The 27,956-nt window shown below is 40.0% G+C and overlaps 1 protein-coding gene and 1 long non-coding RNA gene across 20 annotated transcripts in view; one reads left to right on the top strand and one right to left on the bottom strand.

Annotated features, from left to right (window-relative positions):
- DLG2 (discs large MAGUK scaffold protein 2) overlaps window positions 1-27,956 on the top strand; it is a 1,919,888-nt gene that overhangs the window by 1,786,612 nt on the left and 105,320 nt on the right. The gene's annotated exons all lie outside the window — the stretch shown is intronic.
- On the bottom strand, window positions 880-27,860 carry LOC118917519 (uncharacterized). Its single transcript, XR_005026830.2, has 4 exons — window positions 25,610-27,860; window positions 20,523-20,648; window positions 19,877-19,938; window positions 880-1,392 (listed from the first exon to the last, which is right to left on the bottom strand). It is a non-coding gene; the product is annotated as an uncharacterized LOC118917519 (long non-coding RNA).

Genomic DNA, 27,956 nt, shown 5'->3' on the forward strand with positions numbered 1-27,956 from the left:
AGAACATGCTTATAGTGAAGTCACAAATGTGATGGAAAGTGGCTATTTCTGTTCTTGTGCTATATTGCTGGTTTTTGTGATGCAAAATATTTTTTGATCTGGAAATGTTGGACTCTTGGGTAGCAAACTGGGAAAAGCCATTTGTGTTAATAGGATAGAGATAAATCAGTTAGTGTAAATGAAATGGTTATATAGAGTAAAACTGGAAGAAAATATTACCATATTTTTGGCATCTTGTTAAAAAAACAGAATGCATCAAAATGTTAATGTAATAGAAGTTTACTGAAAACATTTGGTAATAGTTTAGTCCTTTTAATTAAATTGTGGAAAATTAAATGGAGTGATACAGTGATATTAGGTAAAACTAGTAGACTTATTTGAAAGGGTAATGTTAATCAGACTGAAACTTTTATTCTCAAAAGTAGAGCATACAAAAGAGATGAAGACTTAAGGTAATAAAGAATGTTTCTTCTTAATATTCTAATAGTCGAAGGTTGCATTGAAAGGAGGAAACTCTTTTACATGAGAATCAAAAATAGCTGACACTTCTTAGGAAATTTTCCAAAGGACCGCTCTACAACATACAAATATGAATTTGGTTTCCAAATGTTCAATTATTAATACTTATTTAGTACCTAGAGGGCTGACCTCAGCATCTAAATGATTCTTAGAGGTATAGAATTGGAAAAGATACAGGCCATGCATAGTATAAAATCACAGGGAAAGAACTTAGAAAATCCCCTGGCCTTGTTCTCATGCAATGTGATAAAACAGACACCCCTACCCCTGAAAAAAAAAAAAAAAGCAATAAATGAAATGAAACAGCAAGGCCTAAGGGGATTCCTTACTAAAAATGATTCAGCAAGTTTGTACTTTCACTGTGCTTCTTTTGGGTGGGGGGAGCCAATTTTGGCTACAGGATGTTCATAGAGATGCTTGCTTAAGCTAGAGCACTTGAATAGGACCCATGCCAACTGGCTGGGCTTGTTTTAGAAAATCAACCAGTTTCTCTCTCAAAATAAATTAGTAGCAGTGTTTCTCTGATTATATAAATACCAGATGATGAGTACATCTCTTTAATCTGAGAATGACATCCTGGGGTATTATTCTCCTCATTCTGTTTAGCTTTATGTAATTCTAGGGCTGGAAGGAACTTCAGCCACTGTTTAATTTACAGAAGAGAAACTGAGGTCTCAGGAGGGAAGAGATTTGCCCAGTACGCCACAGCTATTTGGTGGCAGAGTCAGATCTCCTACCTCCCTCCTCCCCACATCCCTCTACCTCCCGAGGGCTCAACTTGGGTGTTATCAGCTGTTGAATGCACTTTAGCTGTGATTCTCCATCAGCTACTGTCAGCACAGTGCAGGGTGCTTAGATTAAGGAATAGGTCAGCTGAGAGCAGGAATTCAAACGTAAACTTTTTTAGCATTTTTATACAGGATAAACTGCCCTATAGGACATCCGGGATTTCTTTAGTATTATTTGTATTTTTCCATGAAGCCAAAACCTAAACCAGAAAGCAAGCAGCCTCTTTGCTCTGTGCTAAACACTTTAGCTGACTTAGCAGAATATTTGTCTGCACCATGAAATCACCCTTCCCCTTGAAGTTACCACTTCTTCCTTATACACACACAGACACCCACAGTCCCTCTCCCTACCCTAGCCCTGCCCTGGCCATATCCGAGGGGCTCCATCTTCTCAGGATGATGAACAAGCTGGCCTCATGCTCTTACTAGACACTGTCCTCCCAGGTGATAGCAATTTGCATGTGTTGAGGGGCAAGGGGTGGAGCTAACATTTCTGAGCCAGGCGGTGCTTTAAGCATGAGCCAACCCTATTTTCCCATCTAGTTGTAATTATTTTCCTTCTTTTAATCTTTTATGGAGGGTGCTTGAAGTGCTTTGGTAGTGCTGTACAAGTGGAGTTGATTTTTGCTAATGCTAATACTGTACATGATCTATGTGAATAATTTGGATATATTTGATTTAATGGGCTATTTGTGTTGTGTATTTCCTGCATTGTGAAACGTAGTTGTATATATATAGAACCTTGAAAGTAAATAAATTGTTAAAAATTTGAATAAAGTATTTTTCAAAAGGCTCCACATGTACATTGATTGTTCAGACGTAGATGCACTTGGGCTCCTGAGCCACTGGAATACATATTTGGTCGCATGTATTTCAAGGATCTCCATGTGGACAGATTGAAGTCTCCTTGCCTCTAAAATACGTGCTCTCCTTCTTACCTACCAGCTGGTGAAAGCAGCCTTAGAACAGAGAGCAAGTCTTTCCCTTCTAACAGGAATGGACCTTTATGTCCAAATACTGCTAAGATAGGTCAAAGATATATGGGATTAAATCATGTAAAAGTGTGAATAGCTAAGGGAAGATTCTTTCTTTTGATAAGAGAGAGCAAGAGTATTTAGGACCCCGGGTCAATGGGGAGGAGGAAAGAAATGTAGGTAAGTCCACCTCTGGGGAGTAAAAGGTCACAAGAAACAGTGCAAAAGAGGAATTTGGTCTGTGTTCATTTGTTGATGAAAGGAATCCATTTTGTGAGTTTGAGTGAATAACCCCTCTGTTGGAATTTGGATTTAAAAGTTAGCTGCTCTGATTTATTAATGCATTCGTCAAGCACGATTTGAATGTATATTCTGTGCTGGGACCCATATGGACACAGAGGACCCAGCACTAAGTCATTATTTTCTGTCTGTAAGAACCTCCCCTTTAACAGGGAGCGAGTTGAGGGGAAGACGGCGACAATGCGGTGCGGTGGGGGTTAGCTCTAGAAGGGCCTGGAAGCTTTGTTGACTCCTAATGCAAGGATAACTGCTCACTTGGTTCTCGAAGATCTTATGTGAGCTAACCTAGAGGTTTCTAAGTCATTGTATTCGAAATAGGAAATACAGTCTTCATCGTGACCCAGTAAATACATAAACATATAAGCTGAAAATTTTCTTCATGAAATTATCCTAATGCTTTTTATGTACAGTGTACTTGGTTATTTTCCATTCTTTTTGTCTCCTTTAAAAAAATAATAAAGTCATTATAAAGTCATTAACTTGATTTAATAACTCAGTAATGGGTCATGATCTACAATTTATAGGTGGAATAAGCAAGAAGTACTCCAGGCAGTGTGCACAGTCCGCAGACAGACAAGAGAGTGCATCTTCCCCACCTCACCTTTAGCATCTCTGGGCCTCCAGACCCTCAGTGGCCTGGCCAACGAGGAAGGCAGTTATCACTGGGGCACATGAGGGAGTGGACATGGACGGAAACATTTGTTGGGCACCTTCGGTGGGTCAGCCACTGTGTTCATGCTTTTCATATATTTCCCATATGGTTTTCCCAACCACCCAAAGAGTCAGGGAATGTTTCCTTCTGCTATAGGTGAAGCTACTCAGAGAAGTTAAATAATTGCCCCACGATCACAGAGGTAGACTGGCTGTGAGCGCAGAGAGTTAGGCCCTGTGTGTGAGGCAGCATAGAGCATATAGGAGCACAGTTGCTGGATTCTGCCAGACAGAAAAATATTTGAATCTCATTTCTGCTGCCCACTAGCTCAGTGATTTTGGAAAAGTCAGTTGCTTTGGCCTTAGCTTCTTTATCTGTGATATGACAGTAGTAATCGGATGCCATGAAGTAGTTGTGAGGATTCAGTAAAATAGTGAATTTAAATACCTGGCACATGGGAAACAGTTAATAAATGTTGGTGGTATTTATCATTTTTTATAAGGGTGACCTTTTCCCAGAAGGATAAAGACACTGTAGAATTGGATCTGAACAAGGTACTGTTCCCTTAGCAGTGGGATGAAATGCCCTTGTCCCTTGCTGGCCTTCAGCAAGGGAAGGACTGACTTCCTGATGACCTTTTACATTTTCCCACCTCTGACTCCAGAAGGCAGAAAGGAAGGCCAGGATTTCATGGCTCTGGAATGCCCAGCTCTGTCAACTCATCAGGCATTTCTGATCCCCCAGAAAGGTCTGTCCAAAGTCAGAGTCTGCAGAGAATTCAGTTGGAGACACAGAAGAATCACTGTGCCTAAGAGTCACTGGCCCTTCCAGTTCGTCATAGATAACAGCAGTGTCCCTAAGCCCATGATTCTGCCACTTCCCCTCTGCATTTTTCACCCCCGCTGAGGCCCCCACTAAAAGTTTTCTGTTCCATATTTGAAGGATTCATTCCCTTTTCCATGGCTCTAAGTCCACATTTTAAACTGGTAACTCAAACTTGCTGATAATTCCTAAGACAATTTTTCCTGCAAAGGCTATAATTATGACAACTGCTCTTAGGTCTGCCTCCTGCCCATTGTTTAAGGCTTTTATACACTGATTCATTAATGCATTGATTTTTTTCTTTCAATAAATATGATATACATACTGATCTACAGTGTACCAGTCTTTGGTACATGTTAAGGATACAGAGATTATAGGAATACAGACCTCCTACCCTCAATTCTCGTAGTCCATATCTGTAGGCAGTTAAAGTAGTGTGCAAATCATTATTTTCTGATACTTCATGTATTATATGCCTTGCAGTTATTATCCTATTTTAATCTTTACAGCATGCCTATAAGGCTTCCTACTATCCTATTTTAATCTTTACAGCATGCCTTTGCCTATGGTAAAATCTACCCAGAAGACCACTGGTATTAAAAAATCATCTGTTAAGTGAAATGGAAACACCATTCAGTACTGGACCTGCAAATCCCAGCAAGTGTCTTAATTTTATTATATCCTAGTGCCTTAGCCACAGTGCTTGGCATAAAGAAGTACCTTAGTAAATATTTGCTGAATGAATTAATTCCTAGAGTCTCTTTCCTATGCATATATGAAAGAAAAAATTAGAATGTAAGCCAAGATCTTTACAAAATTAATCCTATGGAAGCCCGATACCACCTGGGCTGCCACCATGGACATGGAGTCTGGCCGTGTCCTGAGGACAGATTCCCAGGACACATGTGGCACCACCCGGCCTTTCAGGCTGCTTCGTTTGCCTGCTAAACTCTATGACTCCCGTTAAATTGGGGTCTATTCAGTAACAGACTTAGACAAGCACGCACAGCCGATGCCCTCTTAGGGGAGGACTCCGGGTAGGATCACCGTCCACGGTGGATCTTATCCTGTGTCCCGTTTTCAGTGCTCTCAGTCTTCCTATTCCGGGACATCAGGCTGGAAGTCCTGCCGAGGGCAATCCTGAGAAAACAGACGCCAGCCTGGAGCCTTCATCCTGATGGTTTTATGGTAGGGGAAGGATGTTCTCAGCTGACAGATTTTGTTGGGAGGGGAAAACTGCGTCATCACCTCGGTAAGAGAAATTGGTCTCTTTTTTTCTTCTCCTTTGGTAGCACGTCCTTCCAGCCCACTGTGCTGCTCCTCAGTAACTTGGGGGTGTTCAGGAAGAATGGAGCCTGTCAGGGGACCCCACTGCAATGAGAAGCTACTCCTAACTTCACTTGGCTATGGGGTTTTCAAGGGTGTTTAAAACAAAGCCATGGAATCTGTACACTTTGTTATGTCAGAATTTTATCTTCTCCTCCAACCTAGGACCCAAAGTGCCCTCAGCAGCTGTCCCCAGAGGACACAGTAGAGGACAATTAACTCTCCCCTGAAAGCAATCAGCTATGTGTACCCCCTGCCCTAGACTTGGCACAGGGCTGGCTGACAGTGGCATTTTTATTGCCTGTCATTCATTCACTCATACATTCTTATTCGGCAAAAGTATCCTTTATTCAGTCAGAAATACAATGTATTAGAGCAGAATAGGAAAAAAAAACTGCTTGAGTTCAGATTTCTTACCTTTCTTAAAATCCTACTGAAAGAGGTATGACAAAGTATCTGAAACAGTTGAGCAGTAGGAGGAAGACTATCTAGAGAAAGTCTAGACTTGGGAAGCCAGAAGAGGCCTGGAGAGGATATTACAATGTCTGGGTGGCCTGCCTAACCCACAGGGGGGCCAGAACTTGCGTGCCAGTCCTTCTTTTCTGACTTCATTTAGACCTTACAATAGTGCTTTGCCACCAATATGATTATTATACCCATTGTACAGAGGAGGAACTTTGCAGAAGGGGAAGAAATTTTAAAATAACCTACTCAAGGTGCTACGTAGCCAACCGGTATTCTTTATGCAAGTATGTCTTTCACTGAAGCCCGTGTACTACAATATGGTAAAGATGAAGTTAATCATGTGGGGGCCTGAGTTAAATTCATACTGACAGACTTTCTGTTTGATTTACACTTCGTACTGACTTCCCCCAGATAGACCTGGCTTGTGGTCCAGGCTTCAAAGCTTATCAATTGCTAAAATTGAGATTCTCATTTATAAAACAGACATGATATGTGGTTCACAGGCTTGTTTTTAGTTTTTAGGATTAAGTTAAACCAAGTCTATGAAAGAGCATACCAGACGAGACTGGTTAGGTAAAGGGGAGACACTTTACCCAAGTGCTCAGAGCCTGTCCCCTAAACTGCTGCCTCCTTTAAAGCAGAATAGAATTAGATTCTTCATTTACACTTTGAGACTCATTAGCATTGTGCTCACTCTTTGAAGCACTTGCGTTTTTAATTGCAAACTTAATTGTGGAATAAAAGGCTTTGTCTACAGGCAGCTATTTTTATGCCAGAAATAGAAAGGAGGAGAAGTCGGGGGAACCTGGGGGAGTTTTCTCTTTCCCCTGAAATCATAAGCTGGCCCTGATTTTTAAAAGCTTTTTAATTTTTAGATTTCTATAGAAAGAGGGACAAAAGTACCATGGGTGACCCTTCCATTTGCCCATCGCATTTTTCCTTTATCTCTCCATCCCAAGATCTAGACTCCAGATATCATTTTTATTAATGGTGAGTCCTCATTCATTCATTCACTCACTCATTCATTCATCCAGAAAACCTTTTCTGAACCATAACCATCACCTCATACTGTACTGTGCTCTGGGGATAAAAGGATTAATAGGGCATCTTGGGTGCTCTTAAGGCATTCAAGGGTCACTCTACCAACCTGGATTCTGCTCCCCACCCCACACCCCATGGTAATCATATTTCCAGAAGCCTTGCATATCCAGAGGAGGTGCTTGGCCTCTTAGCCCAAACTTACATCTTCCTAGAATAATCCAGGCAACCCTAGCTAGAAAAGAGAGCAGAACAATAAAATTAGGGACACAGGGCACTCACAGAAGAGAACAGATGAAAGTGAGGGCATGAAGAAATGGAGGGAACCACCACTCTGATCATGAGGTTAAGTTAGGAGCAAGGGAAAATAGACTCAAGATATCTGTCCTTTAATCTCAGTGCCTGACACATTATAGGAATTCTTTAAATAGCTGTTGAGTGAACTTTTTGAGTGGCAATTGAAGATGATGATTAAACAGAACAAGGTTATTAGGAGAACCATCAACAACTCATAGATGCTGGTTGGGTTAAGCATATGCTTGTCTGTGTTCCTCTGCACCACGTAAACTACTGTTTGCTAACCTTCACATCCTTGCCTTTTTTTGCCTGTTGGGTCACCTGTCCCCTCCACTGGACCATAAGCACCTCTCAGGTGGAGATTGGCCTGGTTACACTCTGTATTAGCACAGTCTGGAATATGATACCTGCTGAGTCAATCAAATGAACAAATTACAGATGTCACTAGATGGAGAGCATTTAACTTTAATTAAAATTGTACTCGATTATCTCACGGCTTGCAAATGGTTCCCTGCCTAACAAAGGTCCCTGTCCCTTTTTGACCAATGAGTAAGCTGCCCTGTTCAATAATGAAAATCATCTCAGACTACTTTTTTTTAATTCATTTAGCCAAACAAATGCTGTATTTAATATAGGTTAGACTTCACATCTATTCGTCTTTTTGTTATAAATAAATAAAAACACTAACAATAACAAACATTCACAAGTATTTTTAGAATACTTAGTAACCATAGTCATGATAAATAGCAAATCATATTGTATCATCTTCTGTCCCAGGCAGTTTGCTAAGCACCTTATGTGGATTATTTTATTAAGTTCTCACAAAAATCCTGGGATATAGGTGCTATTGTTATCCCCATTGTAGAGGAGGGGAAATGGGAGTGAGGATTGAAGTCTACCCATAAGAGGCTACACTGGGACTAGAATATAAACATACCGTCTTATGTTCCTACCTACCTCCCAAGCCATGTGGCTGTACCGAAAGACTTTATTTGATACAATATGTCTGTTAAGTAGGAATTATTTTTCCACAGTTTCATTTAGGGAATCTGAGGCTCAAAGAATTAAGCTGTCTACTCTTTTCTCCAAGCATAGAGTAGTACCACACCCTTGCCTCAGTCCACTCTCTTTAAAGATGTATAAACACACAACTCACATGTATCTTTTTACTTATTACATGATTTCTATAAAACTACTTATGCATTATTACATGTTGAATGGGCAATGGAATAACATACGGTCATCTTAGATCCTGCACTCTAGTATGAAGATGTCCAAAGCATGCAGATTTGTGACTGAGTCCCCACTGGGCCATGGCCGTTACAATTGTATGAACAAGGTTGCTGCCCCTCATCTTCCAAGACAGATCCTGCAGACTGTGTAGCCCTGTACATTCAAAGCTCCACATCAAAGACACAATTGAAGTGTCTATCACACAAAGTGCCCACTCATAACACTGTCACCTGGGGCCTGATTTGACCAGGTACACAATTTGCAGGGCCGAGTGCAGATTGAAAATGTGAGGTTCCTTGCTCAAAAATTAAGAATATCAAGATGGTGAGAGCAAAGGAAAATACTAAGTGAAGGACCCCCATGTCCAATACCTAGAAGCCTGTCCTGCTGTCCTAATCTAGGACATTTTGCTCAAAACTGAAAGCATGTGTGTTTTCCTTGGTGTGTATAGCACAATATGTGTATGTGGTGTACCGAGTCAGCACAGGGTATATTTTCAAGGATCCAACCTTTGTCTTTTACATAAAAGAACACTTTATATAAATTATCCATATGCCTAGATTTATAATATGTAGAAACGATATCTTCCAGCCCCCTTATTGCTTGAGAAAGTTTAAATTCCCACTTTCTCTGAGCTTGCAATGGTCCACTGTGAGTTAGGTCTCTCCACTGAAATAAATCTCTCAAAAGCTAAGGAGTATCATTATTTCACATTTATTTAGCACCTGCATTGTACTTTAGTCTTCATGTTCTATAAAAGTTTCTGCCCCCTTCTCTAGGTCCTTAGCCCTATAATTTTAAGAAAACACATAAAAGCTCCTCAAATGACTGTGGAAGTCACCAGAAGCCATTAGATGTTAGTGTCCTTTCCATTGTCTTTTTCTAAATGTAAAGGCTGTAAGACATAAAAATTCCCTTACCAGCAACATTAGAATAAAAAAAAGTCAGGAGCCTGACATGGGATTGACAACTTAATTTCACCAAGTAAGAATTCCAAAAATAGTGAACACAAAAGTATATTATAGCATATATTTTTAATTGACTGTTCTTTATTATTGTCATCATTTTATGCAAGAAAAATTGCCCCTCAAAAAGAGAACATAATCTGAACATAAGGAAAAGCAATTCAGATTTTAAAATTTATGTTTTTAAACCTCACTAGATGAATCTCCACATTTCCTCTATCCATATAATCCTACCTTATAGCTGGAAAAAATTAAGCGAACATTGTGATATTTAATTGTTGAATGAGGCATGTTTAATTCTGACCATGAATCTTTTGGGTCTAAATGAATCTAAAATGCTTAAGGTGCATTTTTGGCCTTTATTCTTTCTTGAAAAAGAAAGCTATCTTTTAGATTTTTTTTTCCTCATGTACTTTCTTCACCTTTTACCATTTTCTCAAAAAGTAGGACACACAGACCTATCCTATGTGGTAAACTGATGCTGTTAAGTGATGCTTATTAAAGGGTAAGAAGAAATTTTCCATCATCAAAATTACTTTTGTTATTTTTAAATTGTAGTTTTATTTGTATACCTTTATGTCATTCTTTCTTCATTTTAAAAACAGACCCTTTTTAAAGGCATCATGACATTATGGTAGCTAACTTTGCATTTTAAAACTTCATATAAGCTGTCTTGTTTCACCAGGCTGGTTCTTTCATATACGTTTTTCCCCTTTAATTTATTTAAAAAGGCAGATTTGGCCTTTCAGATGCAGGATCCCACAATTTTTTTTAAAAAAAAATGTGATTCCATGGGTAAAATAATGATAAAATGTGATGTGAACTGAATAGAACTGTATAATAAACAGGATATTTGGTAGTTTCTAATGACCTCTATCATTAAGATATAAACGCTCATGGAAATTAACTATGTAGTTCTTACTCTCCAGACAAGGCTCATAAATCAGTTCCAGTAGCTTCTGAATTAATTCATCCCCTCTTCCTGTTCAGGATTGCTCTGAATTAGTCATCAGGAAGGGGTTGTGTTTCTGGCTGCTGTGAATACAGGTCAGTGGAGAGTTTCTGTACTTTCCAAAAGGCTAACCCCATTGTTGGTTCTGTATAAGATGATGATACTTTTCTCTTGTCCTAGTATTTCCTGTGCCTGTCCCTTCCCTCTAAATAGATGCCCCCATACTACCGCCACCTCTGCTACACACTAGGCTCTTCTTCTGAGTCTTTGCTTATATAATGGATCCAGGTATCCTGAGGACAAAGAAGTGGTGGTGAGAATTTAAATCTCCTAATTTCTACAAGAGAGGATCATTATTGTTATTCCCACTTTACAGTTAATGAAACCAAGCTTAGAGTTTATGTTATTGCTCAGAGTTGCCCAGCAAAGAATAAGGAGAACAAACTCAGTTCTGTCCAGTGCCAAATGTCTGCTCCTCATGTCCAGGGCCTCTTGAAATGCCACACTTGCTTAGATATGCTTAATTTCCTATTATGTTCCTTCATTCCTATTGATACTTCAAATTGCAATAGAAAGGCCTGTAAGTTTTACCCTAGAAAATATAGCCATTTAATGTATAATGCATCTCCCTCAATGAGTACCTTAAGGACAAGGATCTGGATTTCAGTTTTTCTTGAGTAACTCTTAATTTAAAAAGACTACCTTGGATGCCATCAAGGATTTGATATGCCTTCAAAGATGCAGCTGACGTTAGTTGGAAAAAAACAGATGGAAATAATATTAATATTATTATTCTGAACCAGGATGCTGCTCCAGGATCTGACAATATTGGGGGATAGGAAATAGAAGAGATTTGAAAGGCCAAGTATGATGAGCTCCAAAAGTAAAGCTGTGTTTTTTGTTGGGTAGGCATGGGGGCATCATTGACTGTGTGTCCCCTCTCTGCAGGAAGTAATCAGGCACCATCACAGAATGAAACACTAATTCCTTAGAACACCAGCTCACTCACCATTCATTCATGTGTTCACAGCACAGAGAAGCTGGAAAAAGCTCGAGTTGGGAGAGTTTTAGAAGTGCCTGGACTTGAATCCTAACTCTGTCACCTATTGCTTGTGTCATGATCTTGGTAATTCATTTATTCTCCCTCTGGGCCTCAGCTTCTTCTATAAAATGAGGATACTAAGTCCACAGCTCAAAAAGTATGAAGAATAATGTTTATAAATCATCTAGCATCTTATACAAACTCTTCCAGAAATTAGAAAAGAGAGGGTACTTCTTCTTAGCTTCTTCAATGTTAATATCTTCTTGATACCAAAATATGACATGGTCACTATAAGAATTATTATTGTCTAATCTCTATCATAAACATAAGATCAAAAACCCAAAATAAAATGTTGACAAAGTGAATCCAGTGATCTATAGAAAGGATAATACAGGCACAAAATGCGCTAGGCTTCAGTTCATCAAAAGGCACCGGGAATAGAATGGAAGCAGAAGAAAGATCCTAGGAAAAGATTTGCAATGCAGAGATCTGGAAAAGGAATTATAACCTGAATATGTAAAGAACTACCACAAGTTATTAAGAAAAAGATAGAAACCAAATTGTTTTAAATGATCAGAATGCTTGAGCAGGTGTTTCGCAAAAGACGATATGCAAATGGTCAATCCTTCTATGACATGGTGCTCATTTCATTGATCAGGAAAAATGCAAATTAAAATCCCACTGTCACTATCTATCACCAAATGGCTAAAGTGAAGAAGATTGTTCATTCCAAGAGTTGGCAAGCTGTAGAGACTCTCGTATATTGCTCATGGGAGACAAATTGGTATGATCATTTGTTAGTATTTGCCCTTGTTGAATATATTATGTCCTATGATTCATTCCTGAGTATATACAGGATAGAAATATTTACATATAGTTAACAAAAATGCATACAGGAATGTTCGTAGCTGCATTGTTTGTTAATGCCTAAGCCCAGAAATAACCCAAATCTCTATCATCCATAGAATAGGTAAATAAATTGTGGTACATTTACACAAGGGAATATTGAACAGCAATGAAAATGAATAGCTGCTCCATCCAACACCAGCTTGGAATCCTGCAAATATCATAGTGCATGAAGGAAGCCAGACACACAAAATGCTCTGTGTGTGTTAGTTTTCTACACTACTGTAACAAATTATCACCCATTTGTAGTTTTAAAAAAACACAAATTTATTATCTGACAGTTTCTGTAGGTTGGCAGTCCATTAAGGGTCTCACAGACTAAATCAAAATAGAAGACTGTGTTCCTACGTTCCAAGTGAGGAAACAATTCTTTCTTATTTGAGTTGTTGGCAAGATTCAACTCCTTAGAGTGATAGAACCAAAGCTCCTGACTTTTGCTTGCAGTCAACTAAGGGCCATTCCCACCCTCCAGGGGCTCTCACATTCCATGGCTAGTGGCCCTTCCATGTTAAAAGCCAAGAACTTCAGGTTGGTTCCTGATCACTTTCATCTCTCTGACTTACCCAGGAAAGGTTCTCTACTTTAAAGACTGATGCGGTTAGACAGGGTCCACCCAGGTAATCTAGGATAATCTCCCCAATTCAAAGTCCATAGCCTTAGTCACACCTGCAAGGTCCTCTTTGCCATGTAAGTAACGTATTCACAGATTTTGGGGATTAGGACTGTGGAGGTCTTTGTGGTGCCATTCTGTCTACAGCAATAAGATTCCATTTGTATAACATTCAAAACCAGACAAGATTCACCCACGGTGGTAGAAAAGAGTGACTACCTTTGGGATCACATTCCTTAAAGTAGAATAGGAAGAATGGTATCAATGGTAAAGGGTTGTTGCAAGAATTAAACCCAACAAAAGTGTTAATGGCCTTGAAAAGTATCTGTCACAAAATAAACACAGTATTTGTATTTCCTATTGCCATCTCTTCTCCTTCCCCCTATTTCATCATTTCACCCGTGAAAATACTGCAGTCAGGACTCTGCAGGGGAAGGTAGTCCGCAGACCTGCACACCCTCTGTGACAGTGGGTGCCTCCTAATGACTATCCCCTAGAAAGCAGAATGGAAGCACGAATTCCAGGTGCTACTTGGGATAAGGCAAATGTGGGAAATAGTGCTCTTTAGAATTAATCTGAAACACTGCTTCAAAAGACAGGAAGTGCTGAATGATATGCCATAGCCCCATCCACAATACCAACTGCTGTACTTTTTAAGCCACTCACACCCATATCAGCCATATTATAGCAATGAGAAAGTAGTTCAAGTAAGGGCTTCAGTCTGTGGCTTTTAGGTTCCATCAATATTTGTGGAAATTCAATTGAAATTGAAAAGAGCATCTGGTTGTTGTTTTTTTGTCTTATTTTATTGCCCTTGCTCATGACTTCTTGAATGTGCTCAGAAAGAAGTCTGCTGCAAATTAGGTCTAACATTCATTTCACATATTTTTTCATTTATTCATTTTACAAACAACTAGTGCTATCACATGTGCCAGACACTCAGGTGGGTTCAAGGAAAACAAGGATAGAAATATTCAGTCTTTAAAGAACTCCCAACCTAGTGGGAGATGTCCAAACCTGGTGTTCAAACCCACGTTACCATACTACATTGAATTTAGGTTGGTCTGTTCTGATTAAGAGGGATTTCTCCAGTCCGGGGAGCCTCTGCCAGGGGGTCATGTCCCTAGTCTCTCTCCCAGTGTAACCAGTGTGCACTGGCTTCTCTCCTGTGAAGAGCCAGGAAGAATCTTTGAAGCAGGTTTGTTTTATTAGCTGCCTCTCCTTGCTTTATCCCAGTGTTTCGCTTACTGCACACTGAATACCTCACTTCCAATAGAAGATGTGAAGTTTTCCCCCACATCAACCAATTCTCTAGCACCAGCTGGGCATCCCACAATTTAACTTAACTCTGATACTATCTACATGGAGATAGAGTCGGCTCCCACAGGATAAGGGCTGAGTCACACTGCTCCTATTTCAGATGCCAGGCACAAGTCCAAAAGGCCTACCCCCACTTCAGATGCCAATCAGAAGTCCAGATTGAAACCTGTGCTTCTGACCAACTAGTTATAAATCAGAGGTTCCCAGAATCCCCTTCTCAGGTTCTGTAATTTCTTGGAGCAGCTTGTGGAACTCAGGGAAACAGTTTGCTTAGCAGATTACTGGTTTACTATTAAAGGATGTAACAGCCAGATGAAAGAGATGCATAGGGCAAGATCTGGGTGAAGAGTTGCAAAACTGCTATGCCCTCTCTAGGAGCACCATCCTCCAAGCACCATCATGTTTCAGCAACCCAGAAACTCCTGAAACTCCATTGTTTAGGATTTTCATGGAGGCTTCATAATGTATTGACAGATTAAATCATTGGCCATTGGTGATTATTTCAACCTCCAATCCCTCTTCTTTCTTCTGAGGTTGAGAGTATGGCTGTAAGCTCCAACCCTCTAATCATAAGGCTCCTTTGGCAGCAGCCCCCATCCTTAGGGCTTTTCCAAGAGTTCACTCTTCAACAGAAACTGACTGGAGATTAAAAGGGGTTTGTTATGAAGAACAAAAGACATCTTTGTGGATCTTATCACTTGGGGTATTCCAAGGGTTTTAGGAATTCTGGGCCAGGAATGGGACGAAAACCAATTCTTATTATAAATCATAATATTAAAGTGCTCTTAAAAACCCTGATACCCAAGCCCCAGCCCAAACCTACTGAGCCAGAATCTCCTGAGAATGTGTCCCAGGCGTCAATTATTTTTTTTAAAGGGATTCTAGGGTGCAGCAACATGAAGAACTATTTTTGTCTTTTCTTTTCTTTTAACTTTATTTACTTCCTCCTCAACCTAAGAATAGCTTCAAAAGTCTCAGATTTCTTGCTGGCAGTCTAATGCAAACCTAATGGAAAGTCAGTTCCTGCGACCACTTTTAGTTTTGATCACATTCACACTCACAAGTTAGAAACCAGCCTAGAACCTGATGTTACAATTTTGCTAACCCTTGGCAAAAATTTCCTAATCCAAGACTAACTTTGGAAAGCAGATTACAAAGATAGGAAAGATTTCTTGAGAATCAGAGAGTTCTAACATTTATATTTTGATTTCAAGTGAATAACAAGTGAACTGATTAGAAGTTCTTAAATTGCATGAGGTCACTATGAAAATGTTCAGAGTACAGGTGAGCTCCAAAGAAATCTGGTTTGAATGCTGTATCTGTGTGTGTGTGTGGTAATGACCAGGGTTGCAATAAATCCGGGTACAACTAGGTTTACCCAGTCCTCCTTTCTGGTTCTTACTGCTCCACCTCCCCACTCTGCAATGAACTGCCTCCGTTCCCCTCCCATCCACCCCCACAGTGTGGCCCTGGCCTTCCCCCATGCTCTCTCCTTTACCTGCACCACTCCCCACCTTAGGGCTGAGCCTGTGCAGCAGTTGGTTGGCATGGAAACACTAGATGAGCCTGCCTGGTGGGAGAGATGTTCTGTTTCCAAGTGAAAATGGAAAAGATTCAAGTGATTCATTTCCAGCCATTTTAACTTGTGAATTCTTCCATCTATTTAAAATGTAATTATGACTTCTGATCACCTGCTTGGTAAAGGAGATTATCTTGATCCAGACTCTGCCCACCTCTGCCCCGACCCTGCCCCTTCCCCCCAGGCCCTGTGCTGCTGCCTCGGGGAGCACCCTGCCCTTGGACAGCTCCCGCCAGTGCGCTGGCCCTTTCTTCAGTCAGAATGCAGTTTTCTCCTCCTCTGCATTCTGTCTAAATGTTCTCACCAGTCTTTCAGACATCACCTCTTCGAGGAGTTTTTCTGGCCCCCACCCCTGCCTCCCCATTCCCCAGGACTCAGTTACAGTGAGTGTAGCAAACTCCAAGCTTAGGTGACCCTTTTCCTCCCTAGCCCATGAACTCATTAAAGGAGAAGCCTGCTACTGTGATGAGCACCTGTGTTTCTTACACTCCTGGGGCTGAGTCTCGGCTCCATCACTTACTAGATCTGAGATCTTGAACAAGTCACCTCTTCCAGGCTTTGCTTTTCTCATACTTAAAATGAGAATGATACTCCCTAATACGCCGAGTGTTTATCCTATGTTGGGTATGTGGTATGCATTTTATCTTTAATCCCCACTATTCAGTGACAAATAAGGCAGTCCTGTTGAGGAAATGAAGACTCTTTTTACAGTCAGAGAACTAGGACTTGAGAGTTAAGTAACCTATCTTATATCACACAGCTCCTATGTGGTGGAGGCAATATGGAAGCCCAGGTCTGAACCTTATTACTCTGTTCTGGTGCCTGTGCATGTTTATAAAGAACCCAGTCCTGTACCTGCCTTTGGGAGTTGAATTGCCTTAGAAAAAGGACACTCCTATGCTCTCTAGGGAGATCCAAATGGAAAACTAAACCTTCTCCAGTGGTTTCAGTCGAATGTGCAGTTTCTCCAAGCTTGTAACTAAAGTCAAGACCACAAAGACGTCTATCACCTTTATTTGTACCTGTGTGCCACTCCCGAGGCATGCTCCCTTCCCCCTTGAACCACTGCCCCCAAAAAAGAAGCTAAAGATAGATTGGCCCCTTGAGAACAGGAAAGCAGGGGGGAAAAGGCCTTTGAATAGCTATTAAATCACCTTGACAGCTGCTACTGCCAGAGGGAAACAAGCCCTCAGTGTCCCATACTGCCGTCCTTCAGCTCAGTGTCCCAGCTCCTCACTGCAAAGGAGGACACAGACTAGGAAGTCAGCGCCAATCAGGGGCACACAGCTAAGCTTTAGTGTAAATCATTCAGTACCATTCACTGTTTGCTTTTCTAACCAGTAATTTAGCACAAGAAAAAAAATGCATTCTCTTACTCACGTATTTCTATTTTTAACATACAGTAGTGTAAAAATCTCTTTTAATGAAGGGATTCTGTGTTGCAGCCGAGTGTGTGTAAATAATGCCTTGGGTTTCAAAAGCATAGAATAAAGCTTGTCAGTTTGTCTGGGACCAGCCACCACACAATGTTTCTTTTTTTATAGCATGTTCAATCATGGACTCAGTTACCAGGACTACTGATTTTTAAAATTACAGTGCTGAGATTATTAAACAGCATGGTCTCCTACACATCTTAGAAGCAGCAAATAGATAGTACCTTATTCCATCATCTTTCTCTCTCATTCTCCTTCCCCTTTCCCTCTCTCTGTCATCTCTATCTTGATAAATATGCATTAAATAAATTCTCTTTATACTTAAAAGGGCTAAGAAATAGTTTCCCCACTATTAAAAAACACGATTTTTTTTGACCAATGCTTGTCCTTAATCTATGGAGAATAGCCTCATTAACATGTTGCATAAATACAATCAGATACTTTTTATAAAACACTGAGCACAGTGTTCAGCCCCTGTGAAAAGATGCTTAATAAATCATTGCCACTATTTATTATTATTATTATTATTACTTCATTGGATAGTTGTAAAGATTGAGATAGTACATTACTTCAGGCAGAGAGGATGTGCTTAATAAACAATAGATATCATCATGGTTACCATTGATTTGTTATCCTGTCCCTGTTTCATAGATAGTAGTTATATTGCTATTTGTCAAAGTTCTCTTCTTGTCTCTCTGCTTTGTTTGCTTCAGTGCCAAGTAAGTAGCGGGAATCCATAACTGTTTAATTACTTTCCCACTTTCCTTTTGCCCTGTTTCCAATCACACCCACAGGTAGAGGCATCCCTGCTCCCAGTTCCCAACTTGCTACAGATCCAATGCAGCCTAGAATAATGCAGAGACCTAGGCTTGAGTTACTCGACATCCTTATACAAATTACTCCCATCCCTGGCCCACAGATTTTTAGAGGTAAAACAAGATCATCTCTGAGATCTCTTTCTGTCCGGCATCCACTGACTCTCAGATTCTGTGTTGACCAGAGGCTTTGGGGGAGCTACATTATACATAGGTCCAGATCTTAGCTACTGTTGGAGTGAATTTAAGGACCAGACATGAAAAGAGGAGGCTCTGAACAATATTATTTCAATTCTTTGATCTAATATATGTGAGGAGTGTTAAGACTGTGCGATCACTCAAAATTTGGTGGTGTGAAAATAATCCCAGCTTTGCCAGAAGTACAAGCATATGGGTTCAAGAACCAAATATTTAAAACTTGACCACATTTGCTACAGAACGGTATCCATCCTGTATCCATGTGGTCGTCTTTGCCCTGGAAAGTCTAATTCTATTACAAATGAAGAGATTCCATTCCCCATGGATTCTGTATGAATAAGAAAAATTGGATAGAAAAAGATTGGGGTGCCGCATGGCTATTTTAGAAACAAACTTTTCCAAGAGGATTGTCTTCACCTGGATATAGGAAAAGACTGTTATGTTAGAGAAAATGCATGTTATGCATTTCAAATTAAGGCCTATGTCAACTTCAGGATGGGAGCTGGGGGTGAAGACGGGGAGTGAGGAGAAGGGAGTGTGCATGCAAAGATCTACTGGTGCTCTTATATACAACCTACATTGTTGTCAGTGATGGGAAAACATATTTTAATTTGAGGGTTTAAAGTCAGTTGTTAGATGATTTCCTGAAATCCGAATCTTCTATTTTGCATGTGTTGTGAGTATAAAAATCAAGTCAGCTAAATGGGAAATTTCAGAATTCTGCCCCCTCTAACTCCCAGGGTTCTTCCATCTGCCTTCACTGTGCTTGGAGCCAGCAAGGAGCACAGAGCCAGATTTCTCATTAGCAGTAAACCTGTTGGACTAGGAACAGGAGGCATATGGAGCCCTGCCGGGGCATGTTTGGTGCAAGGCTGGTGGTAGTCATCTCAGGGCTCCGGAGCCCATGAAGTCTTTGCAAAGACTGTGTATTGAGGCGGAAGGGGGATTGCCTAGCTTTGGACATTTTCTAAGTTCATTATGATGTAGGCAGTTCGTGCCCCAGGGGGAAGAAGTTGGATTCGGGAAACACTGCTATTCGTGCCAGCTCCCTTTTGAACACTTTCATCTCTGATTTAGCTCATCTATGATTTGATGTAAATATTAGGATGAACCGTATGAAACTGTCAGTGTTTCATATGATTCCACCTAATATTTTACTTTAAGAGGGGCTTCCGTTTGAATCTGCTGGCTGCTTGCTGTCACTTTGTTGGCAGGGAAGAAGGTTCTTGGACAGCAGGGGGTTCAAAATGGGAATGTGTGTCTAATTCCTGTCTGCAATTCTGTGAACAGTCTGTTGTGTTGAAGGAACTAATTGGAGACCCTTGATTATTTAAAAGAACCTCACCATGGTTTGTTGGATTTAAAGTTAAAATAATAGAGCTATAAATAACAAGTAAAAAGCACTTCATGCATTAGCCTGCCACTCCAAGAAACAGCATAGCAAACTACTTCTAGCTCTTCTGTTAGAATCAGCTGTGGTATTGGATGTCAGGTTGACCCCAAGACTCTGCTGAATCAATTCCATTGCTCAGCCAGCCAGAAGCCATGTGCAATGTTTTCTAAAATGCTATAGAACCTAGGTGAGGAGGTGCTTGGATACAAACACATGAGAAAGAGGAAGGAGTCCTGTGTGTGCACTTACTTGGAGGAATTAGCTGTGCTCTTTGCCTGACACATGGTCTCTCTTTGAAGGCATCAGAAGTGCTGTGAATAAAGAGTAGTTTCACTTAGTAATAAATATATTGTAGGTACTTAAAACCTTTTGTGAACAAGGTAAAACACAACTGGGTGAACTAAATGCAGAAGTCAAACGTACATACTAAATCACTTTCTTAAGCTAGAGATCTTATCTTCCTAAGAATAATAGTTGCTAGATCTTGTTGAATGCATATTATATTCTAAGGTCTTGGTTCATGTGTCCATTCAGCTGACAGTCTCAGCAATCTTAGGAGTTTAAATGTTATTACCCCATTCTTCCAATGAGAAAATAGCCTCAGAGTCAGTAAATTTACCCAAGTTCACTCACAGAGGCAGAGTCAAGAATTTTCATGAGTATTTCTGAGTTTGTACCATTCAGGTGAGTATACAGATTCCTCTTTCAAATTATTAAAATTGAAAATCAGTACCCAGGCAGATTAATGGCTCTTTTTAATCCTCAATTGACTTTTCTTTGTTTTCCACTTGACTCCTGGTGGCATATGCCAAAATAAATAAATAAGAAACAAATCGTAACTAGGGAGAAAGCACAAATCCCTCCTTTCAGTCTTGGTCATTTAAGAACCAGTTACCTTAGAAAGTGTGACATGCTCAGTGTTGGCTTTAAATACTACAGATAGGGTTTCAGGTTGTACCCATTGATTGACGCTCCTAGGACATCTCTCCCTCTCGAGATCTCCACCTCCTGATCTGTTTATCTGAAATATAATTATATGCAATAACATGCACAGATCAATGAGTTTTAATATAAGTATACATCTGTGCAGCTATCACCCACATCAAGACACAGAATTTTCCAATACCTCAGGTTTCCTCCTGGTCCATTCTAGTCAATTCTAAGGCTCACCCATCATCCTGAATTCTATCACCACTGATTACCGTACCTAATCCTTGAGCTTCATATAAATGTAACCATGCAGTCTCTGTTTCCTGTCAGGCTTCTGTGACTCAACTAATGCCTTTAAGAGCCATCCATATTGTTTTTTATCTCAGTAGTCTGTTACTTTTTATTGCTTTACATATTATTCCATTGCATGAATGTAACACAGTTTTTCTTACCCATTCTTCTGCTGAAAGATATTTGAATTGTTTCCAATTTGGGACTATTATGAATAAAACTGCTATAAACATTCTTGAAAAGTCTTTTTAAGAAAATAGGCACTCACATCTCTTGGGTTTATGGACAGGAGTGAAGCTGCAGGATCATAGGGTAGGCAAATGCTTTAAAATAAACTGCTAAACAATTTGCTAGTGATTGTAAGAATAGTAGTCTCTGCCTGGGTGTGCCTTCCTAAAACTTCCTAGTGGGTAGGAAAGACATGTGTTCCTGAAAGGCAAGAGGGGAAGAATGAATGTTGGGGGGGCAGTTAGCAGTCTCTGCTATAGAGCCCATGACTATATTTCATGAATACATTAACTAAGTTCTTTTTGTAAAGTTTGAGAGCATGAAATTCAACACTAATTTAGGTTTTCAAGGGGCAGTAGCTCTGTTTCCCAAAATGCAAGCACAGTCAGCTTCTTGGAGACACCACTACAATGGGCTGACTTTTCTAAGGGACAACTAAAGGGTTTTTTTGATTTCAAAGATGATGAGAAATGCTAGTGGAGATGTCAAAGGCTTTCAGTAACTCTGATCAATGCACATTTTGATAAGGTTACATTTTTAGCTTCCGGCTACACCCATCTAAGGCTTCCCTCCTTTTAGTAAAACAAAAAGTGCCTACAGATTTAGACAGATGAATATGGATTAGCTCTTTTTTTTCTTCGTTATGCTGTCTTTAAATTTCTCTTTTGACTGTGAGTTATCTAGTTCTTAACAGAGGTTAAATCCTCTGTGGATCCCAAATTTGCGTAATTCTTTAAATAAAGGAAGCTAACATATTTTCAAAGGGCAGCAGCTCTTTTTTTCTTGAAATGGGGTGAAGCATCACAGAGACACTCATAACTCCGTGGAAGGATGTTTCCAGAGGGCAGCATAGTAACTAGTGTGGTAAAGACACTCAACATAATGTGCCACCTTCCCCTGGGATCTCCCAGTCAAATGAGCTGCGCCGAAGCAGGTCACAGTAATAGTCTAGTGTGGCAAATGCTATGCATAACACAAACATGAGTGTTTTTATTACTACTACCTTTTAGGGCTCAATATCAGAAAAATGCTGACTGACGTGCAGTGCAAGAAACATGAAGTTCACACATTTGTGGACGGTTGTGGAACCCTAAACTTTAACTTGTGCTATGACAGTCAGTGTCTGCCTGCATACAGCAATGTAAAAGAACCCCTAGGTGTACTGTTTGTGATCTGTTCACTGGCCTGGCTTGAGCACACCTTTACAAAAAAATGAGTGCATAGGTACAAACAGCAGAGAGCAGCCCGGTGAAATCTCCCAACACCTAGAGCCACTCCACCTTTACCTGGTTGTATGACTTTGAACACATTCTTAACCTAAGTCTCCATATTTCATCTTTAAAAGGGGTATAACAGTTCTTATCCCATAAGGTTCTAGTGAGCATTAACTGGGCTTATATGGTAAATTCTTTAGGACATCACCTGGCATTCCGCAGGCACCCATTGCTGCTGTTACCACAGTTGTCTTCCGTGTAGTTGTCATATCCCTGGTGCCATTGCTTTAGAAACTAGTTGGAACTTTTATGTTTGCTTGCTTGCTGGCTTTTTTCCCCCCAAAATCACCCAATGGGTCTTAAAAGCTCATTTCTCCCTGCATTGAAAAAACGTTTTAAATATTTTTATTTTTTAATAGACTTAATTTTTTAGAGCAGTTTTAGGTTCACCACAAAACTAAGCAGAGGGTACAGAAATTTCCCTAGTATCTGTTGCCCCACATATGTCCTGTCTCCTCCACTGTCAAACTCCTCCAGAGTGGCACATGTGTCAGAATCGATGAATTTACAATGACACAATATTATCACTCAATGTCCATAGTTTACATTAAAGGTCAATCTTGGTGTTGCACATCCTATGGATTTTGACAAATATATGATGACATCTATCCATTTTTGTATCATACAGAATAGTTCCACTGTCCTAAAAACATCCCTATATTTTTGATAGGGTGTATTCTTCAGTTACTCAAAAACCCAAACATAAGTTGAACAAAAATATGACTCTAAGAGAATTGTATTAAAGAAAAAAAATGACTCTCAGGAGTTAGTCCGAGACCACACTTGAAATTCGATGATAAACTTGATAACATTTGTCTGTGCTGGCTGGGTGGTAAATGTCCTTCAGACAGAAGGAAGCAGTTTTAAGTGCTGTCATTGTGAATATCATAAACTGCTGAAGATCAAGTTTTAGTGTATCTGGATTCTTGGCATGAAGGCCTTCATCATCACAGTGCTGTCTTTTGTTTTTAATTTAGGTTAGTTTAGTTAATAAGTTCTTCAAGCACTCTCTGCAAGCTTGAGGAAAGATCTTCATGAATAATTTCTGCTAAACCACACTAATGAATTATTTATTTTGAAATATGTATGTGTAGCTATGGATAACAGCAGTTTTAGAGAAATAAAAACCTTTTTAAAATCCTATATCTGACTTTTCAGAGGTGAAATGTGAGATGAATTGAAAATAGAAGGGAAGAGATATTTGCAATGTGTATAGCTGATAAAAAATCACTATCTAGAATGCCACATATAGAGAACTATAAAGCCATGTGAAAGATTCAAACAGCCCTACAGAAAATGGGCAAGGACCTTAAAAAAGGCAGAAAACACAAAAGACTTGCTAACATGTGAAAAGACATTTAAAATCATTAGTAATCAACGAATTACAAGTTAAATTGCAACAAAGCAGAATTTCCCCTTCAACAAATTGAAAGAAAATAAGAAGTCCAGTCATTTCGAGTGTTAGGATTTAGAACTGGAACTCTCATCCACTGTGCCAACTGAAACAACAGCTCTGGGAAACAGTTTAACATTGTTTAATAAAGTTGACAATATAACCCAATAACTCATTTGGTAAGTATGCACCTTAGGGAAACTTTTGTACATATACATAAGAGATACATATAAGGAAATTCACACCAATACTGTTAATAAAATCTAAATATAACCCAATGTCCAGCAGAAGGATAGATACATAAATTGTCATATTCATACAATGAACATAGCAATGACAATTAATGACCAACTGTTACATACAGCAACATGAATGAGCCCCAGAACATAATATGGGCTCTAAGAGGCAAGTCATAGTTAAATATGTACTTTGATTCCAATCCATATCAATATTCCCTATAACATATATATATATATATATATATATATATATATATACACACACACACACACACACACATACCTACACACATATATATATATATAATAACACTATAAAGATAATTAAGGGATAATTTGCCCTAAATTTAGGAGAGTTATTTATGGAAGGAAAGTGGTTAGGAAGGACATGCAATTATCATGAAAGGCATCCAGAGGGATTCTAAGTTAGTTTTAATATTCTTTTCCTCACTTCCTCACTGGTATATATATATATATATATATATATATATATATATATATAAAATAGGCATTGTATTTTCTTTAAACTCTATGAGAGACTTTATACAATTTCTGGAATGTATGATACATATTCCCCCCTCCCCACCCTCTTGTCTCTCATGCACACACACAAACACACACACACGCACATGCATTTTTATCCACTAAAAAAAAAAAGCAGAGCATGGGCCTAGATTGACTCTAAGGGCATAAAAAGTAGACCCAAGAAGGAACTAATAAGAAGTTATTTAAAATGTTATCATAATGCCTTTTTTTTTCTTCAATAGATGAGATTGAATTACATATAAGTAAAAAAAGGCTGTAACCAAAAGATGGCAACCCAATTTTGTAACCTGGTTTTTGCATCCTTACTGCTATTTACTAAGCACTCAAGATATTATTTCAGGCACTCTCTTCATTTTTGCTGTTCCTTCCAGTAGCAGGACAGGAAGCAGAACAGGAAATAATGTGCTCACATTTACAGAGAAGGTGCCCTGTGGATCCAAGGTTGAGGAATTTGCCCAGTCCAAAGGTTGGGAAGTGGCGAGAGGCTGCCCTGAAACTCAGATTCATCTCTGAGACCCAGGTCCTATTCACTCTACTCTGCCCTGCTCACCGGCTTGGTTTAGCATTTTCCCCTGCAGGGAGGCAGTGTTGGAGATAAATAGATTCTTAGTCCAAGTCTTAGAACAAATGATGTCCTCTTTGGACTTCCATCCGCCCTTTCCTTGCTGTAACATTCTGCAAGGATAAGGAGCTCACATCCTAATTCTAGGATACTGCCCACTGCCAGCATGGTGCTGTGCTTTACTGACAAATGATGGCCCAGGAGGACTAATGAGTATGAAGGCACATGCATTTTGCAAAGTGTTGTGTCAAAGATGGGTCAAATCAATTATGGTTTTTGTAATAACCAGATTTTCATACTGGAACATGTTAACTAATTGGCTACAATGACAAGTGCTAAGGAAAGTTCATAAGAAAACTAATTGAACAGGGGAAGCAGAAAGACTTTTTCATTTCCAGATGTGATATTTGAAATCCAGAAACATGCTGTTCATTCATTTCCTCCATCCGTGGTTTATTTCCACTGCCACACATTCATCTCTCGGCTGATGTTTTTGCAAAAGTTGTGTTTAATTCTCACCTTTCTTCCTGTGAGAGGTGTTACTGGGCAAGGTTCTTTGGGAATCGAAGCCAGCTCACCAAGGTCTGGCAGGTCCAGGGTCACAGCAAAGGCAGGGACAGGCCTGACCTCACTGGGCAGGCAGGTCTCAGAGATGCAGCATCAGAAACAAAGACCTGTAATCGCAGAGTAAGAATGTCAGTGGAACCCTTTTACCGTGTATCTATAATTCCCAAATCTGTCTGATCATACATATCTCCTGGGAAGCTAGCAAATCATTAAGACTAACAAACAAAAAGGCAGGGAATCCTTGACTCCACCCAAGACTTAAATCAGAACATCATTAGGTAGGGCTAGAGAGTCTATTTATACATAGTACCTTAGAGAATCCAGCTAAGTTGGAGAACTATTGATTGGCTCATGCAGTCTAATGCCCTAAACCTTTTGGCATGGCATTCAAAGCCCTTTTCAAAGTGACCTCAGTATACCCATTTCCCCTAATTATTGAGTGAAGGAAAGAACTCTATCCTTCTTCTAACATATGCTAGAATTTTTCATTCATTTCTTCAGTAACATTTATTGAGTACCTACTATGTGCCAGACCAAACAGATACAGTAGATTGTATCTTACTCTACCATTGCATGCTTTCAGCTGAGTTCAGGAACAGGGACAGATTTTCTAGTTCCTGAAATTAGATACATAATAACATGGCTTATGCTAAATGACAAAAGAAACTTCTACAGAGGATGATAAATACAGGACATGCTTCCCTCCATCTCTGGACAGACGTTGGCCACTGCTCCCAGGATCCTTTGCACTGAGTCCAGGGACCGCTTCAGAATCCTCCTCAGTGGCCACTATAACACCACCTGCTTTGGCACATTGAGATGTTTGCGGTCTCTTCTGTGGACACATTAGCGAAGCCCATTCCGTCCCCACCTCCACACCCAGGTGATGGACCCTGTGCTCAGACTTTAGGAAAGGCAGGACTTTGCAGAGGCAGCGATTCCTTGTGGGAGGGGTAGTGGGTGGTGATGAGCCCCAGGACACGTGCCCTCGTCCCCCATCTCCCTCTGCTGGAAGGCTGTGTACTCGCTGGACTGGATGCGAACATGAATGGGTTTTAATATTCAGGTTCTTCCCTCTCTCTCTCTCCTCCTATCAGCCTTAACCATCCATACACAGCTATTGTAATAACTCACAGCATCAGGACACATTTTTCTAGACTCTCATTAACTTCAGGCTACCTCCTTCTGCAATTACATTTCACACACACATTCAGGAACAAACAGTTAGGTTGTGAAAGGAGGAAAGGAGATGTATGGAAATTTTCCCTAGAGAAACGCTGCGTTCTTGTTGCAGAGGTTAGCCCCAGTAGGAGCAGGAGATAAAAAGCCCAGCAGGCTTCAGCCACACCTGGATGTGAGCATCATATTTTGCTGCCTCTACCCCATAGCTGTGTGAACTCATTTTGTAAAAAATAGAGCATATGTGTGAGTATAATCTCTATATCATGATCTTGTTTTAAATTATATAAACCATCCACATGAGCTTCTTAAATGCCTTGCTCACCAGGCCTTTACATCCTCCATTTCTGACCCAGGACCTGGCACATTAAGGAAGATCTCAATAAATGGTGGTCACATCATATTACACTCCATTTTTCTATGGGAAAATTATCTGTCAGTCTCAAGGATCCAGAACACCACTAAGAACCAGACAACAGCCAAAATAAATGTCAATAGGAGCGTGAACTTCCCAAGCTCATAGGTTTGCCTCAAAAAGATCTCTAGACTTCATGCAAAACCTATTTAAGATGAGTTTAGTTCTTCCAAGATGCTAATACCAGTTTTTTACTCCCTGTAGATTATAAGTAGAATAATGTGAGGAACTGGCAGGGATATCAGCTAAAAATTAAACTGATAGAAGGAGAGACATAAAACTAGTGAGACTTAAAAAGGTAGTATTCACCTAATGATCGTGGAGTTACCTACCCCATGTCTGGGGCTTGCTGAAAGAGACAGCATCAGGTCCTCAAAAGCACATAGTCCAGTTGGGGTGGGGGATGCACAGGTGACATCATGATACTGTGGGCTCATGACTGTCTTTCAGGACCCCAAGGGAAGGGCTAAGTGGTCACTGGTTCCAGTCAGAGAACCAGGGGAGGAAGGGCAAGAAAGGTTTCCTAAAACCTAAGATGCTTTAGGTATCTTTTGAATGGTAGTGTTTGTCAGAAAACCAGAGGTAGGGAGGGAAGCGACAGTCTTCAAATCAGAGGGATAAGCAAGATGGGTGGAAAGCCCCAGGGCCTCGGGGATCTGCCACATGAGACCCAGTGCACCTGACTGGAGCTTACGTTCTGAAAGG

Source organism: Manis pentadactyla, chromosome 9 (genome assembly GCF_030020395.1).
Source record: "Manis pentadactyla isolate mManPen7 chromosome 9, mManPen7.hap1, whole genome shotgun sequence".
In the NCBI taxonomy this organism is placed as follows: Eukaryota; Metazoa; Chordata; class Mammalia; order Pholidota; family Manidae; genus Manis; species Manis pentadactyla.